Here is a 27,075-nt window from a genome sequence, read left to right on the forward strand (position 1 = left end):
GTCCAATCTGGATTCAATATCCTCTGAGCAGTTTGCTGGAAATCAAAACGATCAGATGATTTGTCTGGTTTAAGGGCCTGAATCACATGACACAGCAGCTGATTGTATAAACGGCTTTTATACAATCAGCTGATGCATCAGTGCAAAAAAAAAACAAACTACACACTTCAGTGCAGACTCCTGTCTGACAGCATCAGCTGATAGTTCAGCCGGCCGGGCGGTAAAAACCCAGCCTCACAACTCGACTTAAAGTGTCAGCTGATTCCGTAAGGTGACCGCATCAGCTGATCATCGCCAGGTCTGAGAAAGAGAGAGAGAGAGAAAGAAGAGAGAGAGAGAAGATAGAGAAAAGAGAGAGAAAAGAGAAAAATGAGAGAGAGAGAGAAGAGAGAGACGATAGAAAAGACTGAGAAAAAAGAGAGATGAGAGAGAGAGAAGAGAGAGAGGAGAGATAAGAGAGAGAGAGAAAAGAAAGTGAGAAGGGAGAGGAAAGAGAAGAGAGAAGAGAGAGAGGGAATAAGAGAAAATGAGAGACTGAGAAAAAGAGAGAGAGAGGAGAGAGGGAGGGAGTGAGAGAGAGAGAGAAGAGAGAGAGGAGAGAGAGAGAGAAAGAAAGACAGAAAAAAAGAAAGAGAGAGAATGAGAGAAAGAAAGAGAGAGAGAGAAAACAAGATAGAGAGAGAGAAAGAGAGAGAGAAGAGAGAGAGGAGAGAGCAATGCAGCCTCATTCCTTGAACTGCTCCGATTTTAGAGGTGTGTCCCGCGGCTCACAGCTGATGTCCGGCTCCTCCCCTTAGTGCATAATTAAATTAAATTATAATTATAAATATCTAATTATTATAATTTAAAATTAAAAGTAAAAAAAAATAAAAATAAATAAATTCTTTACCGGGATAGGAATTAGAACGCGCGACCTAATGCTTCTGAGGCGAGCGCGCTACCTACTGAGCTACTGACTCGATTGATAAAGATAGTCACATTTGGTAATCTTGAAGTCTGCACTGCTGAAGTCTCTGCTGACCGCACGATTCACTTAATTTCTAAGTGGAGCTGTTAAAGAGCACTCGTGTTCTGTAGCAGAGCTGACAGTGTCGTGTGGATTACGTAAGACCTCCAGGGGTATTTGGCGATTAATAAAGGGGTGAAACAGAGTGATTTTTTGTCTTTTATTCCAAATAAAGGATTTTTCGCTGTGTGTGTTTATTTACTTCCACTTTCAGTTTAATCATGGACGGTATCTCGGGGAAACATCTGGCATGATTAACTCATTATTACCTCGATTGCCACCGCACCAGGGCAATTCTGGATGAGCTGGGTAGAGTCATCTAATGGATGCGGCAATTCCAGGCGGCTGCTGGGTGATATTGTTAGGGTGGTGGGCTCCCGATAACATGGTGCTCTCCATCCTGACAATACCAGCCTCCAGCTGTGAGGCTTTATCCTGGCTGGTGACAAATATGGGGGGAACCGCATATTTTTTTTATATATATTATTTATTTATTTATTTTACTGCACGATATAGACCCGCCCACCGGCGGCTGTGATTGGTTGCAGTGAGACAGCTGTCACTCAGCTTGGGGACGTGTCTGAGTGCAACCAATCATTGGCGCCAGTGGGCAGGGAAAGCACAGAATAACTAATTGACTAATAAAGTGGCAGCCATTTTCTAAAGAGGAAAAGGCACTGCAGATTTTTGACAGACGTGGAGCAAGGTGCCCGTGATTGGTAAGTAGAAAAGGTAGAGGGATTGTGCTGGTGACATAGGACGCATGCAGATACCAACATGTGCACATAGCCTTACTGTGAAAAGCCACGTTTATGGTGAGCGAACTGTTCTCGAACCTAACTCAAACTGTCGAGCTTTTATCAAAATGCTCGAGTTCGAGTTCGATCTCGAGCACCCCCCAAAATCACTCGAACATAAAATTGGCGAACCTCAAACCTCGAACATCGCTCAACTTCAGTGTTTACTAATAGTGAGTACATCAGTGCCCTCCGGCCGCCCATCTCCCTGCACCGCCCAACACTCCCCCAATGGGTCCCAGGGCCACCATCCCTGCCCACAGGGGGGTTAAGAACTTGCTGTGTAACATCTCCCCCGGATGCACCATAACTGCAGCGGTGGTGTTCATCTTCACTACATCCCGTGGGTGGCGTCACTAATCTAACACGGTTCCGGCCGTACAACTACGTCCTCAAACCACAAACCCCCTTTTGATTGGAGTGACCGCATGACCCCCGGGTCCGGAGACCCTCGAACCACCCACTGAAGGTTCGAGCAGCTCGGCTGCAGAGCACGCGGCGGTACACCTCAATTTCTGGTATCACGAACAGGAAACTTACTCATCCACTTACCTTGTGGAAGTGCACCTTGTATTGAAGCCAGCGAGGATCCGTTGCGAAATTTTCAGAATCCGCCATCTTATTGGCGCGAAATTTCTGGCCCAAGGTCTCCTTCCCCAAGTAAGGGCGCAAAGCTGAAGCCCCGCCCCCTGGGAACACGGCCGTAAAGAAAAGCCAGAAGTCGGAAAATGAAACTTACCTGCCGGCTAGTGGAGTGTCGCGAAAAGACCAAGGAGGGGCAGGTGAAAATTCTGCAACATGTGACCAAGCAGATAAAGGGCAAGGACTTCAGGACCATGCCACCCTTCCCGTTCCTGGATACCATCGAGATAACATGGCTGCACCATCTGGCAAGCCCATGGTGGAGGAGCCCGCGTCCAGCACCGCGGCCTGGGTGGAAGCCCGGACGGAGCAGATGTGCCGCCGCATTCAGGCTCAGGCAACCTGCCTGCTAAGGCGGTGGGCAGCCGAGATGGTGGAGATAGCTGCGACTGTGAGGATTTGTGAAGTGGATACAGCGTCGGAGGAGCGGGTAAGCTTGTGTCCCCCAGGGACCGGCCGTTCAGGATGAAGGACCCGGTCTGCCCCTGCCCACCGCTCTGCCTCCCTCAATGCCTGCACCCATGACTGTCTCCCCACTCGGTCCGCTGCCCTCAACACCGGCAGCGGTGCCCGTGCCACCGGCCCACGAGGATCAGGCCGAAGAAGCCGCCAGCAGCAAGCCTGTTACCGCTCTGGCACCAGTACCGGCTCCACATCGTATCAGCGTCCAGAAAGTGCCCCGTCCCGACTTAGACATACCACTGATCCCGGAGGCGCGCCCATTCCCCTCCCCCGCCATAAAGTCCCGCTGATGAAGAAGAAGAGTGTTAAGTGGTAGCGGTTCCCGGCTACCTTTCTGCCCGTCCCCGTTGGGACCAAGTTGATGTTCCTGATGTTTTAAAGTTAAATAATAACATGGCTGAGAACTTGCAGGCCACCCCAAAAAACATTGGGCCTTGTAAATAGTCCCTGGACAACCCTTTGCACCGTCCTGCAGTCTCTGGAGAGGCTGGTTGGAGGAAGGGCCTGCGGGAAATTGTATGCCGAGGTCCTGTCACTAGTGAAACCGTGGTGACGACCCTCCGGGACAGGAGTCCCCTGACGTTGGGCCTCTGAGAGAGACTGCCGGGTAACGAACTTAATACCTGGCCCGTGTGAGCAACACCCGGACCCCAACCTGTTTCCTGGACTGGGAAAAGGGGTGCTGACCTGGTTTTTAGAGGCAGCATCAGGGCTAGGTTTGCTTGGGTGGGCAAAGTGAAAAGGACCCAGTCCCGTCCCGTTCCCGATTAATAAAATGTGTTTTATGCAACATTTAAGTAACCTGCCTACCGTAAGGGAAGAAATCTAAAGTATGCTTAATTGTACAAAAGTTATTATAATTGTAAATATGTTTTATCTTTTTCATTTAAAACAAAATAAACCGGTGGTGGTCGGACAGCCAGCGGACGCTCTGTGGTTAACCAAGGGGAAGTGTGACGCCCTGGCCGGGCCAGGTAGTCACAAATAGGGCCCTGCATTACACCTGTCCCTCATAAGTAACATACAGCCAAACACATAAACCGTAGTCACCCCCCTCAGAGTTTGATGGACACACCAGAGGGCGGAACCAGGCGGTTGGTAGATGCCCACCAAGGAGTTCAGAGAGCCTGGGGCGGGAAAGTAAGCCAGATAAGGTTGAGAGTTCAAGTTGGAGAGGTGTGTGGGCTGGAGATGTGTGCAGCTCCAGCAGAGGAGAGAACACCCAATTTGAGCAGGTGACAGGGTAGGAGCCCTGGTACCTTTGGCTAGGAGGCAGACGGAGGCCTCTGTCTGCAGGAGCCAGGAAGATGGCTTGGTGGAACCGAGGTGGACCGGGACAGGGTTATAGCCCACCGGTACCGACCCGGGGAACCGACTAGGAAACTGGAGCACACAGTGGGGTACTCATACCCTGAAGCTAGGTTCAGAAGCTACTGGGGGCTAGCTAATTAACTGATTGCGGCCAGGACTAGAGGTCCTGTCCCACCCAAAGTCCTGACTGAAGGCAACAGCCCAACGAGGGGGATAGAAAGCCACCTCCACGGCTCAGAGATCCCACGGGCCAGTGTCTGCGGGCAAAGGGCTCCTCAGGCAGCCACAAGCCGGGAGTGGACTCCTGAAGTTGCAAGCGCAGGTAGTCCACCATCACAAACAGGTGCAGGAGAAAGACAGAGACCACCAGCCGGATGGGGGACCAGACTGCAGCCGGCTGCGGGTACCGACCACATCACCTTGGTTTAACAGAGACTCGTGTGTTTACTAATAGTGAATACATCAGTGCCGTCTGGCCACCCATCTCCATGCACCGCCAAACATCCCCCCCAACAGGTCCCGGGGCCACCATCCCTGCCCACGGAGGGGTTAACAACTTGCTGCGCAACATCTATCCCGGGTGCCCCGTAACTGCAGCGGTGGTGTCCATCTTCACCACATCCCGTGGGTAGCGTCACGAACTTAACATGGCTCTGGCTGTACAACTACGTTCCCAAACCACAAACCCCTTTTCATTGAAGTGATCGCAGGACCTCCGGGTCCGGAGACCCTCAAGCCACCCACTGAAGGTCCGGACCCGAGCGGCTCGGCTGCCGAGCACGGGGCGGTACACCATGACTTGTTCATCTTGGAGCATGTTTAAAAAAAACAGAGAGGGGACTCCAACCAGAGTCTCCCTTTTTTCTAAAAATTGGGCCACAGACACCACTTCAGTGGCATCACTTGTCTTCCAGTTGCAAACTTGACATGTTGATTTGCATCAAGCACATTCAAAAATACGCCAGCCTTTACTGTCGCCATACTGACACAGGGGTAGCAAAGTCCTTACTGAATCATGACTTGTTCATTTTGATGAACGTTAGTCTGTCCACATTGTCACTGGACAGACGCGTGCACTTATCTGTCAGGACAAATCCAGCAGCACTGAAGACATGTTCCGACGCTGGCTGCAGGACATGACAAGATCTCCAAGGCGTAAGGGGCGAGCTCAGGCCATTTTTCCAGATTGGAAGCCCAAAATGAGCAAGGCTCCTGTTGCAGAGTCATGACATCTATATTCACTTGGAGATACTCCTGTATTATCCTCTGCAGCCGTTGACTATGTGTCAGACTTCTTGTCTCTTGTGGCCTTGCAAAGGATGGTCTAAACAACTCATGAAATGATTCCATAAAATTGCTGTTACCACCACATACGGTGCTGCTGGTACGGTTTGACTGATGATGACTCGACAGTCCCATGGTTGGCAAGTTACAACTGTGAGATTTACTCTTTGCACCACTGGTGTTTAGTGGAAAAGCTGAGCTAAGATTGCATAACAGCTTCTGCTAATACCCCTGCATACGTGCGTCCCTTTCTATGGCTGGAATTATTTTGGCAAATTTTGTCTTGTACCGGGGATCTAAGAGTGTGGCAACCCAGTAGTCATCATTACTTCTAATTCGGACAATCCGAGGGTCATGTTGTAGGTAGTGCAGCAAGAAGGCGCTCATGTGTCTTGCGCATCCATGAGGACCATGTCCTTGCTGTGTTTGTGGCGGCAAGATGATAACCATGCTTCCTTCCACTGACCTCTCCCCCAACCATGAACAACCGAAATTTGACCAAGGTCTCCCTCATCTGCTGAGTCTTCCATGCCCATCGCCAGTTCGTCCTCCATTTCTTCCTGGGCTCCTGCATCTTCCTCAATAGTTTGGCTGCTACCATGTGCCCTTGTTAATCCCTCTCCCCCACCGTCCCATGCCTGCCGCCTTGGTGATGCTGACCATCTGGACCTTGTAGATCTTGGTATCCCTTCCGCATATGAATCCTCCTGTACTTCCTCCCCTTCCTCTTGTCCAACCACCTGACTCCAAATACTGTTTAGAGTGTGCTCCAGCATGTAAATGACTGAAATTGTCATGCTGATAATGGCATTGTCAGCACTAAACATATTCATCGCCATGTTGAAATTTTGCAAAAGGGTGAATAAGTCCTTGATCTGAGACCACTCCATCAGAGTGATCTTCCCCACCTCTGCATCTCGTTGGCCCAGGTAATATGTCATAACGTATACTGGGACAGCTCAAAGTCTGCACTAGACTTTGTCTGCACCAATACAAGTATGCACCATATAAGTATGATGCATTGAATTAGGCCAGAGATATTATTATGATGCACATGGTATTCTACCATCACTTCTCTGCCATCATCTAATCACCATGTCTATCTTCCCACAGGTATGTCAATTCATTCATCCTACTTTTCCATGAACTGATCTGCAATCCCCTTCTGTCTGCTGTGTGTCTTAATACATGGTATCTCAATTCATTCATCCTACTTTTCCATGAACTGATCTGCTATCCCCTTCTGTCTGCTGTGTGTTTTAATACATGGTATGTCAATTCATTCATCCTACTTTTCCATGAACTGATCTGCTATCCCCTTCTGTCTGCTGTGTGTTTTAATACATGGTATGTCAATTCATTCTTCCTACTTTTTCAAAATACCTGACCTGTTTCATCTTTGCTTCAATATCTCCCTGGCATGCTCCAGCATCTGTGACCCCCCCCATGTTCCCCCACCTTCCTTTTATGACCTTTGTTTATTTTGCCTATGTGATGCTGCATCTGGCTTCTTTGATTGAGTCATCAAGGGGTTCTTGTTGCACTCCACCCCTTCACAGCTGAATGCACTTGTATGTGTATATACTGGGACAGCTCAAAGTCTGCACTAGACTTTGTCTGCAACAATACAAGTATGCACCATATAAGTATGATACATTGAATTAGGCCAGAATTGGGCCGGATTTGACCAGAAGGTATTTGACCACATAGTCAATGTAAACAATGTTCGTGTGTCTCTTAACTTTTACCTCTATAATACTACACTTTCTACCGCCCCCTCTGATCTCTACACCCAGTAATGAAGTTTTCATCTCTCCCTCCATCCTCCCCACCCATTTCACCTTCCCCTCAGACATTTTCCTCAATATTACACCCAGTGTCTCCAGACACTCACGGCCACCTCACGGACTCTCCTGCTTCCACCTACTAACACTCTCATTGCTTCTCCTCACTGCTGGGGATAGCTCTCCAAATCCTGGTCCTCCTCACCACATCCCTATTGTCACTTCAAACCCACATCCACAACCTAACACAAATTTCCGCACCCTCTCAAACCTCATACTCATCCACCCAGCCCCCGCTCCCCCAGTCCCACTAAAAGGAGCTCTATGGAACGCTCGCTCTGTCTGCAACAAACTATCCTACATTCATGATCTTCTCATCACTAATAAACTTTACTTCCTCGCCATCACAGAAACCTGGCTCACCCACTCTGACACTGCCTCTCCTGCTGCACTTACCTATGGAGGTCTCCAACTCTCTCACACCCCCCGCTCCAGCAACAAGCATTTTGGAGGAGTTGGTTTGTTCCTGTCCGACCAATGCTCCTTTACACCAATTCCACTACCACCCTCTGTTACTCTCCCATCTTTTGAGGTGCACTCCGTACGCATCTATGCCCCCTAAAACCTTCAACTGGCTGTCATTTACCGCCCTCCAGGGCCAGCCACTGCCTTTTTTGATCATTTCACCACCTGGCTACTACACTTCCTTTCACCAACATCCCCACCATCATCATGGGTGATTTCAATATCCCCATTGACACTTCCAACTCATCTGTCTCCAAACTTCTAATACTCGCTTCCTCCTTCGGCCTCACCCATTGGTCTTCTGCAGCTACTCACAAAGATGGCCACACACTGGACCTCATCTTCACTCGCCTCTGTTCCCTATCTAACCTCTCTAACTCACCTCTCCCCCTGTCTGACCACAACCTACTCACATTCTCTTCCCTCTCTTCTCCAACTACACAACCCCCCCTCCACAAACTTTCACACCCTCGCAGAAATATCAAACACCTTGATTTACACGCCCTTTCTCAGTCCCTTCTCCCTCTCACAGACATTGCATTTCTACACGATGCAGATGCTGCTGCAACTTTATACAACACTACAATCTCTGCAGCTCTCGAATCAGCTGCCCCCCCTCACACACACCAAAACCCGCACAACCAACAGGCAACCCTGGCACACGAGGCAGACTAAAGAACTGAGACGGGCTTCCAGAATTGCTGAGCGCAGATGGAAGAGGTCTCATTCCACTGAGCACTTCATTGCATATAGAGTCCCTAACCACTTTCAAGTCCACACTCACTGCTGCAAAACAAACCTACTTCTCATCCCTCATATCCTCTCTCTCTCTCACAACCCTAAACAGCTATTCAACACTTTTAATTCTCTCCTCCGTCCTCCGGCACCACCTCCCTCTCCTTTCATCTCAGCTGAAGACTTTGCCTCTTTCTTCAAGCAGAAGATTGACAACATCAGAACAAGCTTTGGCCCACAATCACCACAGCCCCTCATCATAGCTACTCAGCCTTCTTCGTCCAAATCCAGCTTCTCCACCATGACAGAAAACAATCTTTCCACTCTACTCTCAAGATCACATCTAACAACCTGTGCACTGGACCCGCTCCCATCGCACCTCATCCCCAACATCACCGCAGTCCTCATCCCAGCCCTAACCCATCTCTTCAACCTATCACTAACAACTGGTGTATTCCCTTCATGCTTTAAACATATCTCTATTACACCCATCCTCAAAAAGCCCTCCCTTGACCCATCCTCTGTGTCAAACTATCGCCCCATATCCCTTCTCCCCTATGCCTCAAAACTACTGGAACAGCATATCCATCTTGAACTGTCCTCATGCCTCTCCTCCTGCTCCCTCTTTGACCAGCTACAATCTGGCTTCCGACCGCATCATTCCACTGAAACTGCCCTTACTAAAGTCACTAATGACCTACTAACTGCCAAAGCAAAGCGACACTACTCTATTCTCCTCCTCCTGGACCTGTCCTATGCCTTCGACACAGTAGACCATTCCCTCCTACTACAGATTCTCTCATCTCTGGGCATCACAGACTTGGCCCTATCTTGGATATCCTCATACCTAACCGACCGAACTTTCAGCTTCTCCCATTCTCACACCACTTCCTCATCTCGCCCCCTATCTGTCGGTGTCCCCCAAGGCTCAGTTCTTGGACCCCTGCTGTTCTCCATCTACACCTTCGGCCTGGGACAGCTCATAGAGTCCCACGGCTTCTATTATCATCTCTATGCCGATGACACACAGATCTACCTCTCTAGACCTGACATTACCTCTCTACTAACCAAAATTCCACACTGTCTGTCTGCTATTTCATCCTTCTTCTCTGCGCGATTCCTAAAACTTAACATGGACAAAACAGAGCTCATTGTCTTTCCTCCTCCTCACTCATCTCCTCCAACAAGCCTTTCCATCAAACTTGATGGTTGCTTACTCTCCCCAGTCTCACAAGCTCGTTGCCTTGGAGTGACCCTCGACTCTGCTCTATCCTTCATGCCACACAGCCAAGCCCTCTTCAACTCATGCCAATTACAACTCAAAAACATCTCCCGGATCCGTGCTTTCCTTAACTAAGAATCAGCAAAAACATTAGTGCATGCCCTCATAATCTCCCGCCTCGACTACTGCAACCTCCTGCTCTCTGGCCTCCCTTCCAACACTCTTGCACCCCTCCAATCTATCCTAAACTCTGCGGCCCGCTTAATCCACCTCTCCCCTCGCTACTCCCCAGCCTTGCCACTCTGCCCATCCCTTCACTGGCTTCCCATCACCCAACGACTCCAGTTCAAAACACTAACCATGGCATACAAAGCCATGCACAACCTGTCTTCTCCCTACATCTGTGACCTAGTCTCCTGGTACCTACCTGCACGCAACCTCAGATCCTCACAAGATCTCCTCCTCTGCTCCTCTCTTATCTCCTCTTCCCACAATCGCGTACAAGATTTCTCCCGTGCATCCCCCATACTCTGGAATGCTCTACCTCAGCACATCAGACTCTCCCCTACAGTGAAAAGCTTCAAGAGGAACCTCAAGACCCATCTCTTCCAACAAGCCTACAACCTACAATAGCCCTCAGTCCAGGAGACCACTGCGCAACCAGCTCTGTCCTTACCTATCGCACCATGACCCCTTCCCTGTAGACTGTAAGGCCTCGCGGGCAGGGTCCTCTCTCCTCATATACCAGTCTGTTTTGTATTGCTAATGATTGTTGTACGTATACCCTCTTTCACTTGTAAAGCGCCATGGAATAAATGGCGCTATAATAATAAATAATAATAATAACGTATTGCACCAAAGCTCTGCGGTGCTGCAACAGTCACTGCAACATGTAGGGAGTCGAAATCCAGCGTGTCGCTACATCGCATTTCAGGTGGTGAACCGGCAGGCCGAAAGACTTCTGTAGCGATGCAAGTCAGTCAGCTGTGCCGTTGAACGGTGGAAGTGAGCAGATAGTGACAGTGCCCTGTGCAGAAGCCAATCTAGGCTGGGATAGTGGGTTAAAAATTGCTGGACAACAATGTTCAACACGTGAGCCATACAAGGCAAGTGTGTCACCATGCCCCACATAAGATTGTAAGCTACAGCCAGCAGCCAGCTAGGCAAGGGTGCATAACCCTTACAGCATCACTAGCAAGAAGATGTTATCAAGTAACAATAGTGAACCTGCCAGCGGCAAGACACTGTGACCTTCTGAGACCAGATTCACGCAGGGTCTCCCCCGAGCAGAAATCATGGCATCTATTTTTCTTTTGCTACCTCCAGAGTCACAAACAGCCCTGTCTGTTGCAAGGCCCATGTCTCATTGCTGTGCAAAGACACTATGGGTACTGTGTGGCAATTGATGTCAGTGCCATTTTTGCTTTGCATTTTTAATTGCAAAAATTGCTGCCACTTTTAGGGGCATACTAAAATTGTCTGGGATACTAGCTTAGAGTTCCTCTGCTGTCAAGTAAGGTACACAAACTGTGCATTCTACACACCTGTCCATTTTTGCTTTGCATTTTTAATTGCAAAAATTGCTGCCACTTTTAGGGGCATGCTAAAATTGTCTGGGAATTGTCTGGGACCCTAACTTAGGGTTCCTCTGCTGTCAAGCAAGGTACACCAACTGTGCCTTCTGCACACCTGTCCATTTTTGCTACCCAATTTTAATTGCAAAAAGTGCTGCCACTTTTAGGGGCATACTAAAGTTGTCTAGGATACTAACTTAGGGTTCCTCTGCTGTCAAGCAAGGTACACAAACTGTGCATTCTACACACCTGTCCATTTTTGCTACACAATTTTAATTGCAAAAGGTGCTGCCATTTTTAGGGCCACAGTTGCATTGTCAGGGATAGTCAGTGTTGGTTCTTCAGCTGGCAATAAAGCTAGACCACCTCTGCAATCTACACCACCTGTCCATTTTTGCTACGAGATTTTAAGTGTCCAATTTCGTCACAAACAAAATGAGTGGCAAAAGCACAGATGCTGGTGGAAAGGGGAACAGGCGTGTTGGAAAAGGAAAAATAGTTTATGTCCGTGGGGTAGGTGGTAAAGCTACAGTAACATCTGCTGAATAAAGGCCATCTTCCAGCAAAAGTAAAATGTCTACTACTTTCCGTGGACAATCTGATGTGATCCCTTTTTTACGGAACCGAACAACTCTAACAAAGGTAGATGATGCACAAAAAAAGCACATGTTTGAATGGATCTCAAGTGCTCCATCAAGGGGCCTCTCCTCTACCTCAACTTCAACATCCAAAAAACTCCAGTCTTCTGAGTTGTCACCCCAATCGCACTTGCTTTCTACCAGCTCTCAAGTCTTCACCTGCCCTGCAGAGTTTGAGATAACAGAGAAGCTGCAGAGTCTGCAGAGCTGTTCAGTCACACTATAGCCTGGGATTCTGAGGTCTGTTCAAAAGCTACAGTGAGTCCAGACCAGGAAATGATCTGCAGTGATGCCCAGAAGTTTTGTGAGTCAGATTCAGGCCCTGATGAATAAGTTTCTAAGCATAATGTAGACCCTCATTCCCAAACTGTAAGGGGTACTTTGCACATTGCGACATAGGTACTGTGATGTCGTCAGGGTCAAATCGAAAGTGACGCACATTCGGCGCCAGTAACGATGTCATAACGTGTAAAGCCTAGATGCACCGATAAATGATTGCCAAAGTGTCGTAAATCGGTGATCTGCGTATTGTCGATCATTTTCATAATTTAGCTGCAGCGACAGGTACGATGTTGTTCCTTGTTCCTGCGGCAGCACACATTGCTGTGTATGAAGCCACAGGAGCGAGGAACGTCTCCTTACCTGCCTCCACCGGCTATGCGGAAGGAAGGAGGTGGGCGGGATGTTTATGTCCCGCTCATCTCCGCCCCTCCGCTTCTATTGGCCGCCTGCCATGTGACATCGATGTGACGCCGCACGACCCACCCCCTTAGGAAGGAGGCGGGTCGCCGGCCAGAGCGACGTTGCAGGGCAGGTAAGTGCGTGTGAAGCTGCCGTAGCAATAATGTTCGCAACTGCAGCTATCACAAGATATTGTATGTGCAACGGGAAGCGGGTACTATCGCGCTCGGCATTGCTATCATTGGCTAGTAGATGCCAGAAACTCACTAGTTCGACTACTTCGTCCATGAACCGTCACATGGATAACAAGCATAAGTCCCAGTGGGAAGACCACTGTGCTATAATACGGCCTAGCAAAGCGGGCCAACCATTGTCTTCCCCTTCTAGTGCATCCGCGTGCTCTTCATCCTCTATGACTGTGGGGACAGCAGTCACACATGCTTTGCGACGCAGACCTTCCACCTCTTTAATAGCAACAGGCAGTGTGATTGGCGGGTTGTCAGTTGTTTTGGAAGGGGAAACAGCTGCTGGTGTAGAGCTCTCTCAGACATCGAGAGCACCACCTTTGGACAAAGGCAACATAATGTCTCCACTAGAGTTGAGCGAGGTTCGAGGTTCTCCAGTTCTAGGCTCGAGTGATTTTGGGGGCTGTTCGAGATCGAACTAGAACTCGAGCTTTTTGCAAAAGCTCGATAGTTCTTGATAAGTTCGAGAACGGTTCTAGCAGCAAAAAGCAGGGCTTTTTACAGCTACAGTGTGCAGGAGCCATCGCTGTCAGCCTGCCAGAAGCTGGTAACCAAGATAAACATCGGGTATCCAACCAAAGCGTTTTGGTTAGTAACCCGATGTTTATCCTAGTTACGTGCAGGAAGCCCACACTTCCCCGCTCAGCTCGCTCCACCCCCTCCTGCCCACGGCATGTACACACGTACACACACACACACACACACACACACACACACACACACATGGTCCCGCTCAGCTTACCTGCGGTGATGAAGTGCCGACCTCAGCGCTGTCACTGTCCTCCATGGCCGCCGCTTGTCACATCACCTTCTCTCGCTTCCGACCCGAGACTGACTAGCGGTGACGTCACGGGCCTCTCGCGATACTTGGTGTGAAGGCGCCAGTCATTGAACTCAGTGACAGGTGCTGTCAGTGTGCTGGTGATCAGCGCAGGTAATGTACCTCGCTGACAGCAGCACTTGTCATGCCCTGCAGTGACCTGGGCTGACCCATTGATGTTAGCTCAGGTCACTGCATTGCTCTCCCAGCCAATGGGGAACATCCTGCTCTTCATTGACTGGGACAGTGTGGATCGTCATGGCAACCCCTTGGATTACACCAGACCTGGATTTGTTTTTCATTCTAATAAATTAGTTAAAGAGGGAATGTTTTGGGGAGTGTTTTTTCAAATAAAAATGTGTTTGTCGTCTATTTTTTTTTATTACTGACTGGGTTGGTGATGTCGGGTATCTGATAGACGCCTGACCTCACCAACCCCAGGGCTTGATGCCAGGTGACATTACACATCTGGTATTAACCCCATATATTACCATGTTTGCCACCGCACCAGGGCGCGGGATGAGCTGGGGTGAAGCACCAGGATTGGTGCATCTAATGGATGCGCCACTTCTGGGGCGGCTGCGTCCTGCTATTTTTAGGCTGGGGAGAGTCCAATAACCATGGACCTCCCTAGTCTGAGAATATCAGGCCCCAGCTGTCTGCTTTACCTTGGCTGGTGATCCAATTTTGGGGGACCCCTACGTGTTTTTTTTTTAATTATTTATTTAATTTAAAATAACAGCGTGGGGTGCCCTCAGTTTTGGATTACCAGCCAAGGTGAGGTTGCCAGATGTGGTCTGCAGGCTGCAGCCGTCTGCTTTACCCTAGCTGGCTACAAAACTAGGGGGAACTCTTTGTCATTTTTTTTTTCATTTTTTTGGCTAAATACAAAGCTAAGTACCCCTTAGTGCCACATGAAAGGCACCAAAGGCTGCTCCACTTTTTCTCCACTTTTTCTCCATTTTTTCTCCACTTTTTCTACATTTTTTTCTCCACTTTTTCTCCACTTTTTATCCATTTTTTTCTCCACTTTTTCTCCACTTTTTCTCCACTTTTTCTCCATTTTTTTCTCCACTTTTTCTCCACTTTTTCTCCACTTTTTCTCCATTTTTTTCTCCATTTTTTCTCCACTTTTTCTCCACTTTTTCTCCACTTTTTCTACATTTTTTTCTCCACTTTTTCTCCACTTTTTCTCCACTTTTTCTCCACTTTTTCTCCATTTTTTCTCCACTTTTTCTCCACTTTTTCTCCACTTTTTCTCCACTTTTTCTCCACTTATTTTCAACTTTTTCTTCACTTTTTCTCTACTTTTTCTCCACTTTTTCTCCACTTTTTCTCCATTTTTTCTCCACTTTTTCTCCACTTTTTCTCCATTTTTTCTCCACTTTTTTCTCCACTTTTTCTCCACCTTTTCTCCATTTTTTCTCCACTTTTTCTCCACTTTTTCTCCATTTTTTCTCCACTTTTTCTCCACTTTTTTTCAACTTTTTCTTCACTTTTTCTCCACTTTTTCTCCACTTTTTCTCCACTTTTTCTCCATTTTTTCTCCACTTTTTTTCTCCACTTTTTCTCCACCTTTTCTCCATTTTTTCTCCACTTTTTCTCCACTTTTTTTTCCATTTTTTTCTCCATTTTTTTCTCTATTTTTTTTCTCCATTTTTTCTCCACTTTTTCTCCACTTTTTCTCCACTTCTCCACTTTTTCTTCATTTTTTTCTCCACTTGTTCACCACTTTTTCTCCACTTTTTCTCCACTTTTTCTCCACTTTTTCTCTATTTTTTTCTCCACTTATTCTCCACTTTTTCTCCACTTTTTCTCCACTTTTTTTCCACTTTTTCTCCATTTTTTCTCTACTTTTTCTCCACTTTTTCTCCAATTTTTCTCCATTTTTTTCTCCATTTTTTTCTCCACTTATTCTCTATTTTTTCTCCACTTATTCTCCACTTTTTCTCCACTTTTTCTCCATTTTTTTCTCCACTTTTTCTCCACTTTTTCTCCACTTTTTCTCCATTTTTTTCTCCACTTTTTCTCCACTTTTTCTCCACTTTTTCTCCATTTTTTTCTCCACTTTTTCTCCACTTATTCTCCACTTTTTCTCCACTTTTTCTCCATTTTTTTCTCCATTTTTTCTCCACTTTTTCTCCACTTTTTTTCAACTTTTTCTTCACTTTTTCTCTACTTTTTCTCCACTTTTTCTCCACTTTTTCTCCATTTTTTCTCCACTTTTTCTCCACTTTTTCTCCATTTTTTCTCCACTTTTTTCTCCACTTTTTCTCCACCTTTTCTCCATTTTTTCTCCACTTTTTCTCCACTTTTTCTCAACTTTTTCTCCATTTTTTCTCCCCTTTTTCTCCACTTTTTTTCATTTTTTTCTCGATTTTTTTCTCCATTTTTTCTCCACTTGTTCTCCACTTTTTCTCCACTTTTTCTCCACTTTTTCTCCACTTTTTCTCCATTTTTTTCTCCACTTTTTCTCCACTTTTTCTCCACTTTTTCTCCATTTTTTTCTCCACTTTTTCTCCACTTTTTCTCCACTTTTTCTCCACTTATTCTCCACTTTTTCTCCACTTTTTCTCCATTTTTTCTCCATTTTTTTCTCCACTTTTTCTCCACATTTTCTCCACTTTTTCTCCACTTTTTCTCCATTTTTTTCTCCATTTTTTTCTCCATTTTTTCTCCACTTATTCCCTATTTTTTCTCCACTTATTCTCCACTTTTTTTCCACTTTTTCTCCACTTTTTCTCAAGTTTTTCTCCACTTTTTTCTCCACTTTTTCTCCACTTTTTCTCCACTTTTTCTCCACTTTTTCTCCATTTTTTTCTCCATTTTTTCTCCACTTTTTCCCCACTTTTTCTCCACTTTTTCTCCATTTTTTCTCCACTTTTTCTCCACTTTTTCTCCGTTCTTTTTCTATGGTCGGTCTACCCATTAGCTCTGCCATGCATAGTGTAGCTCTACACCTACTGCACATGTTACTTTATGATTGACATCTCTTTCGTACCAGAGCTGTCTAAGCCTACTCTGACCCCATATTTGTCATTACTATATTGTCCTTGTACTGTATAATGACATTTGTATCATGTGTTTCATTTCTTGCTGTGTTGCAATTTTTTTGCTGCATCCCAATTGTACCTCTACATTGTTCGAGTTTATGTTATTGTTCTCTCACTCTTATGTGATACTGATTATTGTCATTTTTCATGATTACATGCAGATAAGTCCAATCTGACGAAGGCTCAGGCCGAAACGTCATTTGTAACTTGTTTTGGACAAAAACATATATGCTTATGAAAAAAAAAATTTTCTTAATACGGACCAATAAAGAGTGATTTTGCATTACTATCCGTTGTGACTTACTGACTTAGTCTGGGAGATTTAGAGTGCCGAGGTTACTCACTAATTTTATCTATTATTACCTCTTAGCACCTATATACCAGTGAGCAGAGCTTCCTCTACAGTAGTTCTCCTGATTAGGCATGCCCTTACCTCATGAGCAGGGCATTGCAGCTTTGGTAGCAACCATTACGACATTGACTCTGCTGCTGTGGACCCGAGAAGAGTGAGTGCAGATTCATTGCACCCACACTCCTCACATGAAGGGTCCGCACTCCTAGAAAATGGGGGATACGTTCCCTGAGTGTCTCCCCCCCATATTCTAGACGGTCCAGAGTCGTCGTGGGACCCCTTTATTTTTTTTTATTACAATAAATTGGTGAAAGAGGAAATGTTTTGGGGACTGTTTTTTCAAATAAATTTCTTTTGTCGATTTTTTTTTTTGTTAGTACTGACAGTTTATGATGTTGGGTATCTAATAGACGCCATGACATCACAAACTGCTGGGCTTGATCTCAGGTTACTTTACAGCTAGTATCAACCCGATTTATTACCCCGTTTGCCACTGCACCAGGGCACAGGATGAGCTGGAGTGAAGCGCCAGGATTGGCGCATCTAGTGGATGCGCCACGTCTGGGGTGCCTGCGGCCTGCTATTTTTAGGCTGTGAAGGCCCAATAACTATGGACCTTCCCACCCTGAGAATACCAGACCACAGCTGTCCGCTTTACCTTGGCTGGTGATCCAATTTGGGGGGGACCCTACTTTTATTGTGTAATTATTAATATTTATAAAATAATTATAAAAAAGAGCCTGAGGGGACCTCCACATTGGATCCCCAACCACGGTAAAGCTGCCAGCTGTGGTTTTCAGGCTACAGCCGTCTGCTTTACCCTAGCTGGCTATCAAAAATGGGGGGACCCAACGTCATTTTTTTTTTTAACTATTTTTTTAAATAGAAAAAATTAATGGGCTTCCCTGTATTTTGATTGCCAACCAAGGTAACGGCAGGCAGATGGGGGTGGCAACCCATAGCTGTCTGCTTTATCTGCGCTGAGAATCAAAAATACCGCGGAGCGCTACGTCATTTTTTTAAAGATTTATTTTTACAGCACTGTGATGTCCAGCAATCAAAATACAGGGAAGCCCATTTTGTTTTTAGTTATTTAAATAAATAATTAAAAAAAATATATATGGGCTCCCGCTGCATTTTTTGTAATGCTAGCTAAGGGTAATCCAAGCAGCTACTGGCTGCTAACCCCCACTGCTTGGTGTTACCTTCACTGGCAATGGAAAATCCAGGGAAGTATTTTTTATTTTTTTTGCCAAAAAACTACAAAAAAAGGACGTGAGCTTCGCCATATTTTTGTATGCTAGCCAGGTATAGCAGGCAGGTGCTGAAAGAGTTGGATACAGCGCCAGAAGATGGCGCTTCTATGAAAATGCCATTTTCGGAGGCGGCTGCAGACTGCAATTCGCAGCAGTGGGGCCCAGAAAGCTCAGGCCAACCTGTGCTGCGGATTCCAATCCCCAGCTGCCTAGTTGTACCTGGCTGGACACAAAAATGGGGCGAAGCCTACATCATTTGTTTTCTAATTATTTCATGAAATTCATGAAATAATAAAAAAAGGGCTTCCCTTTATTTTTGGTTCCCAGCCGGGTACAAATAGGCAACTGGGGGTTGGGGGCAGCCGTACCTGCCTGTTGTACCTGGCTAGCATACAAAAATATAGCAAAGCCCACATAATTTTTTCAGGGGGCAAAAATCTTCTGCATACAGTCCTGGATGGAGTATGCTGAGCCTTGTAGTTCTGCAGCTGCTGTCTATCTGTATGGAGAAGAGCAGACAGCAGCTGCAGAACTACAAGGCTCAGCATACTCCATCCAGGACTGTATGCAGAATTTTTTTGCCCACCAAAAAAATGACGTGGGCTTCGCCATATTTTTGTATGCTAGCCAGGTACAGCAGGCAGCCACGGGCTGCCTCCAACCCCCAGTTGCCTATTTGTACCCGGCTGGGAACCAAAAATATAGGGAAGCCCGTTTTTTTTTTAATTATTTCACTTATTTCATGAAATAATTAAAAAACAAATGACGTGGGCTTCGCCCCATTTTTGTGTCCAGCCGGGTACAACTAGGCATCTGGGGATTGGATTCCGCAGCACAGGTTAGCCCGAGGTTTCTGGGCGCCTCTGCTGCGGATTTCAGTCCGCAGCCGTCCCAGAAAATGGCGCTCTCATAGAAGCGCCATCATCTGGCGCTGTATCCAACTCTTCCAACAGCCCTGGAGCCGGGTGGTTTGTTGGGTAATCATGAGTTAATACTGGCTTTGTTTTACTAGCCAATATTAAGCCAGAGATTCTTAATGTCAGGCACGTTTGACCCGGCCATTAAGAATCTCCAATAAAGGGTTAAAAAAAACACCACACAGAGAAAAAATACTTTAATAGAAATAAATACACAGACACATTAGAGACTCCATCTTTATTACCCCCTGTCAGCCCTCCACGATCCTGCTCTTCTGTCTTCTTTCTTTCTAGTGTAGTAGTAGTGACGATTGTAGTGAGGATGAGGTTCCCCAGCTCATCACTTGGGGCTGGGGAACCTCATCCTCACTACAATCCTCACTAGTGTAGTAGTAGTGACGATTGTAGTGAGGATGAGGTTCACCAGCTCATCACTTGGGGCTGGGGAACCTCATCCTCACTACAATGCTCACTACAATTGGGAAGCAGCATGCAGCCTTCACTCCGTGAGTGATCAGTGCTGGCTGTCAGCGGTAACAGCGGTAACGCTGACAGACGCGTTACCATAGCAACGGTGCTCTCGGAGCCGCGGTTAGCGGTGACGTCACCGCTAACTGCGTTGCTATGGCAACGGTGATCTCCGTTAATGACCGGCTTTGTCATGGGGAGTCGACCGTGTGCTAGAGCATGTCGCCGGTACACGGCGATACACATATGTGCACCGTGTACCGGAGTGATGCACTCGTAGGTCCTACATGACGCGTCATAGTCATGTGACCAGTCTGTAGCCAATAAAATAATAGCCACATGACTGGTCGCATGGCTATTTTGACGTCACGATAGGTCCTGCTTCTCTGCTGGCAGTGCCGTCACCGGGAGGATTCAGCGATCATCGGATGGAATAGCGGCAGAAGACAGAGTGCAGAAGGGATCGCGAGGACTGGTAAGTGTTATGGCAATGTTTATTAACTGTTTGTGTACATTTAAAATGCATTTTTATGTGTTTGTGATTGCCTCCCATTATAGCCTATTGGTTCGAGTTCGGTTCGTCGAACGTTCGACGAACCGAACTCGAACGAGACCCCCGTTCGGCGAACCGACCTCGAGCCGAACCGCGACCGGTTCGCTCATCTCTAGTCTCCACCTGCACTTTCCTCACAGACTAGCAGTATTCATAGGACACCCTACTCAACGCCATCTCAGCACAGAATCCAGCCCTCGGTCTCTCAGTTGTAGACAAGTAAAGGGCCATTTCCTTCTAGCCAAGACAAAGCTAAGAGGCTGACTTTCCCCCTCTGCAAGCTTTTGGCTACAGAAATGCTTCCTTTCCGCCTGGTAGACACAGAGGATTTTTGAGATCTTATGTCTGTCGCAGTGCCACAGTACCAGATACCCAGTCACCACTACTTCTCCAAGAAAGGTGTGCCTGTGCTACATCAGCATGTTGCATACAACATCACCGCATCCTTAAGAAACTCTGTGTGTGACAGGCTGCATTTCACCACCGATACTTGTACCAGTAAGCATGGACAGGGTCCTTACATGTCGCTGACTGGGCACTGGGTAACTATGCTGAGAAATGGAGAAGGGTCTGCTGTACAAGTATTGCTGTCCCCAAGAGTTGTGCGTCAATCCTCTGTATGTAGAAGTTCCTCCACTGCTTCTGCCTCCTCAACCTCGTCTCTGTCCTCCACCTCAGCCCAAAGCCTGTCTGGTCCGGCTAACCGCGTTGTAACTGCGCACAAGGAATCTTACACACCTCCTTACTATACTGACAGCAGAGTTCAATGGCATCAGGAAGTCTTTACGTTGAAATGTCTAAGAAATGTGAGTCACACAGCGGCTGAGTTTTGGTCAGCTCTGGAGACCGAGTTTCGTAAATGGTTGTCTCCACTCAACCTTCAGCCACGGAAGGCCGTGTGCGACAATGCTGCAAACCTGAGTGAGGCCCTTTGCCGGGGCAAGAAGACACACGTGCCTTGTATGGCTTACGTGTTGAACCTTGTTGTCCAGAAATTTTTAAACCATTATCCCGGCCTAGATGGGCTTCTGCACAGGGCACGGTCACTATGTGCTCACTTCCTCCGTTCAACGGTGCAGCTGATCGACTTGCATCGCTCCAGAAGTCTTTCGGCCTGCCGGTTCACCACCTGAAATGCGATGTGTCGAGACACTGAATTCGACTCTCCACATGTTGCAGCGACTGTCGCAACACTGCGGAGCACTGCTGCAATACGTTATGACTAGAGTTGAGCGCGGTTCGCGGTTCTCCAGTTCATGGTTCGAGTGATTTTGGGGGCTGTTCTAGATTGAACTAGAACTCGAGCTTTTTGCTAAAGCTCGATAGTTCTAGTTACGTTCGAGAACAGTTCTAGAAGCAAAAAGCCAAGCTAATTACTAGCTGGCTTTCCGCTGTAATAGTGTAAGTCACACTGTGACTCACACTATTATGAAATTTCAGTGTATAGTGTGCGGGAACAGCGCATTTAGATCACTGCTGTTGGGATAATGGCGATCGCCATTTTTTTTTGTTTTTTCCTTTTCTTCCTTCCCTAAGTGCGCGCGTTTGTGGAGCGGGCCAGCATGTCAGCCAATCCCAGACACACACACAGCTAAGTGGACTTTTAGCCAGAGAAGCAACGGCATGTGTGGGTGGATGTCCATGTCACATGTCCCTGCATTGTAAATACGGGCATCTTCCCATCTGGACGCCATTATCTGCCTTCTGCGTCTGGGTGTCAAACACCGCTGGCGTAGCTCCTGTCTCCGATACTGCTGTGTACGCTCTATACACAGCGCTATACAGAATAGGGATAGCAGTTTCTTTCAGCTCTTGTAAGGGCTAATTACAGCAGGCTCAGAGCCATAGGTGACAGTCAGGTCCGTGAAAACAGATTTTCACAGCTACATAAGATAACAGCATCTGTGTAGCTAAGGTCAGGAATTTCCTCGCTGCATTTCCCCATTAGGAGGGATAGAAAGTGAGGCTTCCTTTCCTCTACCCAAACCCACAACCCTGCCACTGTACCCTCCTGCCATTTGCACACTCAAGCTCATTCATACTAAGCCATTATACTAGCAAACACTGAGGAAACTTAGTGGCATCCTAAAAGTGGCTGTTGGACTTCCATTATTGTCCCACTGGTGCAAAGCTATTTGCAGCACCACTGTATTGCACACTCAAACTCATTGTTACTAAGCCATTATACTAGCAAACACTGGGTAAACTTAGTGGCATCCTAAAAGTGGCTGTTGGACTTCCATTATTGTCCCACTGGTGCAAAGCTATTTGCAGCACCACTGCATTGCACACTTAAACTCATTGTTACTAAGCCATTATACTAGCAAACACTGAGTAAACTTAGTGGCATCCTAAAAGTGGCTGTTTGACTTCCATTACTGTCCCACTAGTGCAAACCTATTTGCAGCACCTCTGCATTGCACACTCAAACTCAATGTTACTAAGCCATTATACTAGCAAACACTGAGGAAACTTAGTGGCATCCTAAAAGTGGCTGTTGGACTTCCATTAGTGTCCCACTGCTGCAAAGTTATTTGCAGCACCAGGGCATTGCACACTCAAACTCATTGTTACTAAGCCATTATACTAGCAAACACTGAGTAAACTTAGTGGCATCCTAAAAGTGGCTGTTGGACTTCCATTTTTGTCCCACTGGTGCAAAGCTATTTGCAGCACCACTGCATTGCACACTCAAACTCATTGTTACTAAGCCATTATACTAGCAAACACTGAGGAAACTTAGTGGAATCCTAAAAGTGGCTGTTGGACTTCCATTATTGTCCCACTGGTGCAAAGCTATTTCTAGCACCACTGCATTGCACACTCAAACTCATTGTTACTAAGCCATTATACTAACAAACACTGAGGAAACTTAGTGGCATCCTAAACGTGGCTGTTGGATTTCCATTAGTGTCCCACTGCTGCAAAGCTATTTGCAGCACCACTGCATTGCACACTCAAACTCATTGTTACTAAGCCATTATACTGGTAATCACTGAGGAAACTTAGTGGCATCCTAAAAGTGGCTGTTGGACTTCCATTATTGTCCCACTGGTGCAAAGCTATTTCTAGCACCACTGCATTGCACACTCAAACTCATTGTTACTAAGCCATTATACTAACAAACACTGAGGAAACTTAGTGGCATCCTAAACGTGGCTGTTGGATTTCCATTAGTGTCCCACTGCTGCAAAGCTATATGCAGCACCACTGCATTGCAAACTCAAACTCATTGTTACTAAGCCATTATACTAGCAAACACTGAGTAAACTTAGTGGCATCCTAAAAGTGGCTGTTTGACTTCCATTACTGTCCCACTGGTGCAAAGCTATTTGCCCCACCACTGCATTGCACACTCAAACTCATTGTTACTAAGCCATTATACTAGCAAACACTGAGGAAACTTAGTGGCATCCTAAAAGTGGCTGTTGGACTTCCATTATTGTCCCACTGGTGCAAAGCTATTTGCAGCTCCACTGCATTGCACACTCAAACTCATTGTTACTAAGCCATTATACTAGCAAACTTTGAGGAAACTTAGTGGCATCCTAAAAGTGGCTGTTGGACTTCCATTAGTGTCCCACTGGTGCAAAGCTATTTGCAGCACCACTGCATTGCACACTGAAACTCATTGTTACTAAGCCATTATACTGGCAAACACTGAGTAAACTTAGTGGCATCCTAAAAGTGGCTGTTGGACTTCCATTATTGTCACACTGGTGCAAAGCTATTTGCAGCACCACTGCATTGCACACTCAAACTCATTGTTACTAAGCCATTATACTAGCAAACACTGAGGAAACTTAGTGGCATCCTAAAAGTGGCTGTTGGACTTCCATTAGTGTCCCACTAGTGCAAACCTATTTGCAGCACCTCTGCATTGAACACTCAAACTCATTGTTATTAAGCCATTACACTAGCAAACTATGCTGCCAGTTTAAGGGCCGTAGTTGCATTGTCAGGGATAGTTATTGTTGTTTATTCTGCTGTTAATAAAGCTAGATCACTGCTGCAATCTACACCACCTCTCAATTTTTACTACCACATTTTAAGTGCACAATCTTGTCGCAATCAAAATGAGTGGCAAAATGACAGATGCTGGTGGAAAGGGGAAGAGGCGTGTTGGAAAAGGAAAAAAAGGGTTTGTCCGTGGGGAAGGTGGCAAAGCTCCATTAACATCTGCTGATGATAGAACATCTTCCAGCAAAAGTAAGATGTCTACTACTTACCATGGACAATCCGATGTGCTCCCTTTTTTACGGACACGAACAACTGGAATAAAGGTAGATGATGGCCAAAAAAGGAAAATGCTGGAATGGATCTCAAGTGGTCCAACAAGTGCCCTCTCCACCACCTCAACTACTGCATCCAAAAACACCAGTCCTCTGAGTTGTAAGCCCAATCTCACTTGCTTTCTCCCAGCTCTGAAGTCTCCATCCGCCCGGCACAGTATGGTGGAAATGAGATGGTTGAGTCTGCAGAGCTGTTCAGTCACACTATAGCCTGGGAATCAGAGGTCTGCTCCCAAGCTACAGTGAGTACAGACCAGGAAATGGTCTGCAGTGATGCCCAGAACCTTTGTGACTCTGATTCAGGCCATGAGGATAAGTTTCTGAGCATAATGTTGACCCTTCTTCACAAACTGTAATACCTGTTGTTATAGACAATGAGGAACATACTGATGACGATGAGACGCAGGTACCAGATTGGGATAACAACTTAAATATTCGGTCAGGGCAAGAAGAGGCTCGGTCTGAGGGTGAGGGGAGTGCAAACACAACAATTGATGAGGAAGTTCTAGATCCCAGCTACTGTCAACCCACAGTCAGGCACTCGAGGAAGTCAACAGAGGCGGTGGAGGAGGATGCAACTGACGACAAAGTTACCTTGCGCCTTACTGCACAGAGGATGAGTACTGGTAGCACGTCTACAACTGCATCCTCAGCCACCACTCTGCCTCTGAGCATTAGTCGGGGTGGATCAGCAGGTCGCATGCCCTATAAGCCTTGCCTAGCCTGGTCCTTTTTTGACATAGCAAAAGATCGCCCAAATTATGTAATCTGTAAAATTTGTCGTGATTCTGTTAGTAGAGGGCAAAACGTCAGCAGTTTGAAAACTTCTTCCATGAATCGTCACATGACTAAATATCATATTTCCCAGTGGGAATCTCACCGTGCTGCAATGCGGCCTAGCAGAGTGGACCATCCACCGCCTGCCCCTTCCAGTACATCCACGCGCTCTTCATCTTCTAGGACTGTGGGGACAGCTGTCACACCTGGTTTTCCACGCACAACTTCCACCACTGTAACCGCAACAGGCAGTTTGCTTGGTAGGTCGTCAGTTGGTTTGGAAGGGGAAACAAGTGCGTGTGTACAGCTTTCTCAGACATCGATAGCACCAACGTTGGATGAAGGCAACATCATGTCTCCACCTGCACTTTCCTCACAAACCTGCATTTTTCCAGGGACACCCTACTCAACACCGTCTACACACAGCAGCCAGATCTCTGTCCCTCAGATGTGGACAAATAAAAGGCCATTTCCTGCAACCCATGACAAAGCTAAGAGGTTGACTTTATCCCTCTGTAAGCTCTTGGCTACCGACATGCTGCCTTTCCGCCTGGTGGACACACAGGATTTTAGAGACCTTATGTCTGTCGCTGTGCCCCAGTACCAGATGCCCAGTCGCCACTACTTCTCTAATAAAGGTGTGCCTGCGCTACACCAGCATGTCGCACACAACATCACCGCTTCCTTGAGAAACTCTGTGTGTGAACGGGTGCATATCACCACCGATACTTGGACCAGTAAGCATGGACAGGGACATTACATGTCGCTGACTGGGCACTGGGTAACTATGGTGATAGATGGTGAAGGGTCTGCTGCACAAGTCTTGCTGTCCCCACGAATTGTGTGTCAATCCTCTGTCTGTCCAAGTTCCGCCCCTGCTTCTGCCTCCTCCACCTCATCTGGGTCCTCCACCTCCGCCCCAAGCCTGCCTGGTCAGGCCACCAGCGTTCTAACTGCGCAGAAGGAATCACGCACCACTCATTACTTTGCTGGCAGCAGAGCGCAACGGTATCAGGCGGTCTTTAGCTTGAAATGTCTTGGAAATAAGATTCACACAACGGCTGAGTTGTGGGCAGATCTGGAGACTGAGTTTAAGAAATGGTTGTCTCCACTCAACCTGCAGCCTTGTAAGGCCGTGTGCGACAATGCTGCAAGCCTGGGTGCGGCCCTTCGCCTGGGCAAGGTGACACACGTGCCTTGTATGGCTCACGTGTTAAACCTTGTTGTCCAGCAATTTTTAACACACTATCCCGGCCTAGTCGGCCTTCTGAACAGGGCACGAAAACTGTCTGCTCACTTCCGCCGTTCAACCACCGCTGCTGAGCAACTTGCATCGCTCCAAAAGTCTTTCGGCCTGCCGGTTCATCGCCTGAAATGCGATGTGCCGACACGCTGGAATTCGACTCTCCACATGTTACAGCGACTGTGGCAGCACCGCCGAGCCCTGGTGCAATACGTCAAGACATATAGCCTGGGCCAACGAGATGCAGAGGTGGGGAAGATCACCCTGATGGAGTGGTCTCAGATCAAGGACCTATGCACCCTTCTGCACAGTTTCGACATGGCGAATATGTTTAGCGCTGACAATGCCATTATCAGCATGACAATTCCAGTCACCTACATGCTGGAGCACACGCTAAACACTATTTGGAGTCAGGGGGTGGGACAACAGGAAGGGGAG

At 47.0% G+C, this 27,075-nt stretch overlaps 1 protein-coding gene across 1 annotated transcript in view; it reads left to right on the top strand.

Annotated features, from left to right (window-relative positions):
• The window catches only part of LOC142243005 (vomeronasal type-2 receptor 26-like), a 175,116-nt gene that overhangs the window by 79,932 nt on the left and 68,109 nt on the right, over positions 1-27,075 (top strand). The gene's annotated exons all lie outside the window — the stretch shown is intronic.

The sequence above is a fragment of the Anomaloglossus baeobatrachus genome, chromosome 1 (assembly GCF_048569485.1).
Source record: "Anomaloglossus baeobatrachus isolate aAnoBae1 chromosome 1, aAnoBae1.hap1, whole genome shotgun sequence".
Lineage (NCBI taxonomy): Eukaryota > Metazoa > Chordata > Amphibia > Anura > Aromobatidae > Anomaloglossus > Anomaloglossus baeobatrachus.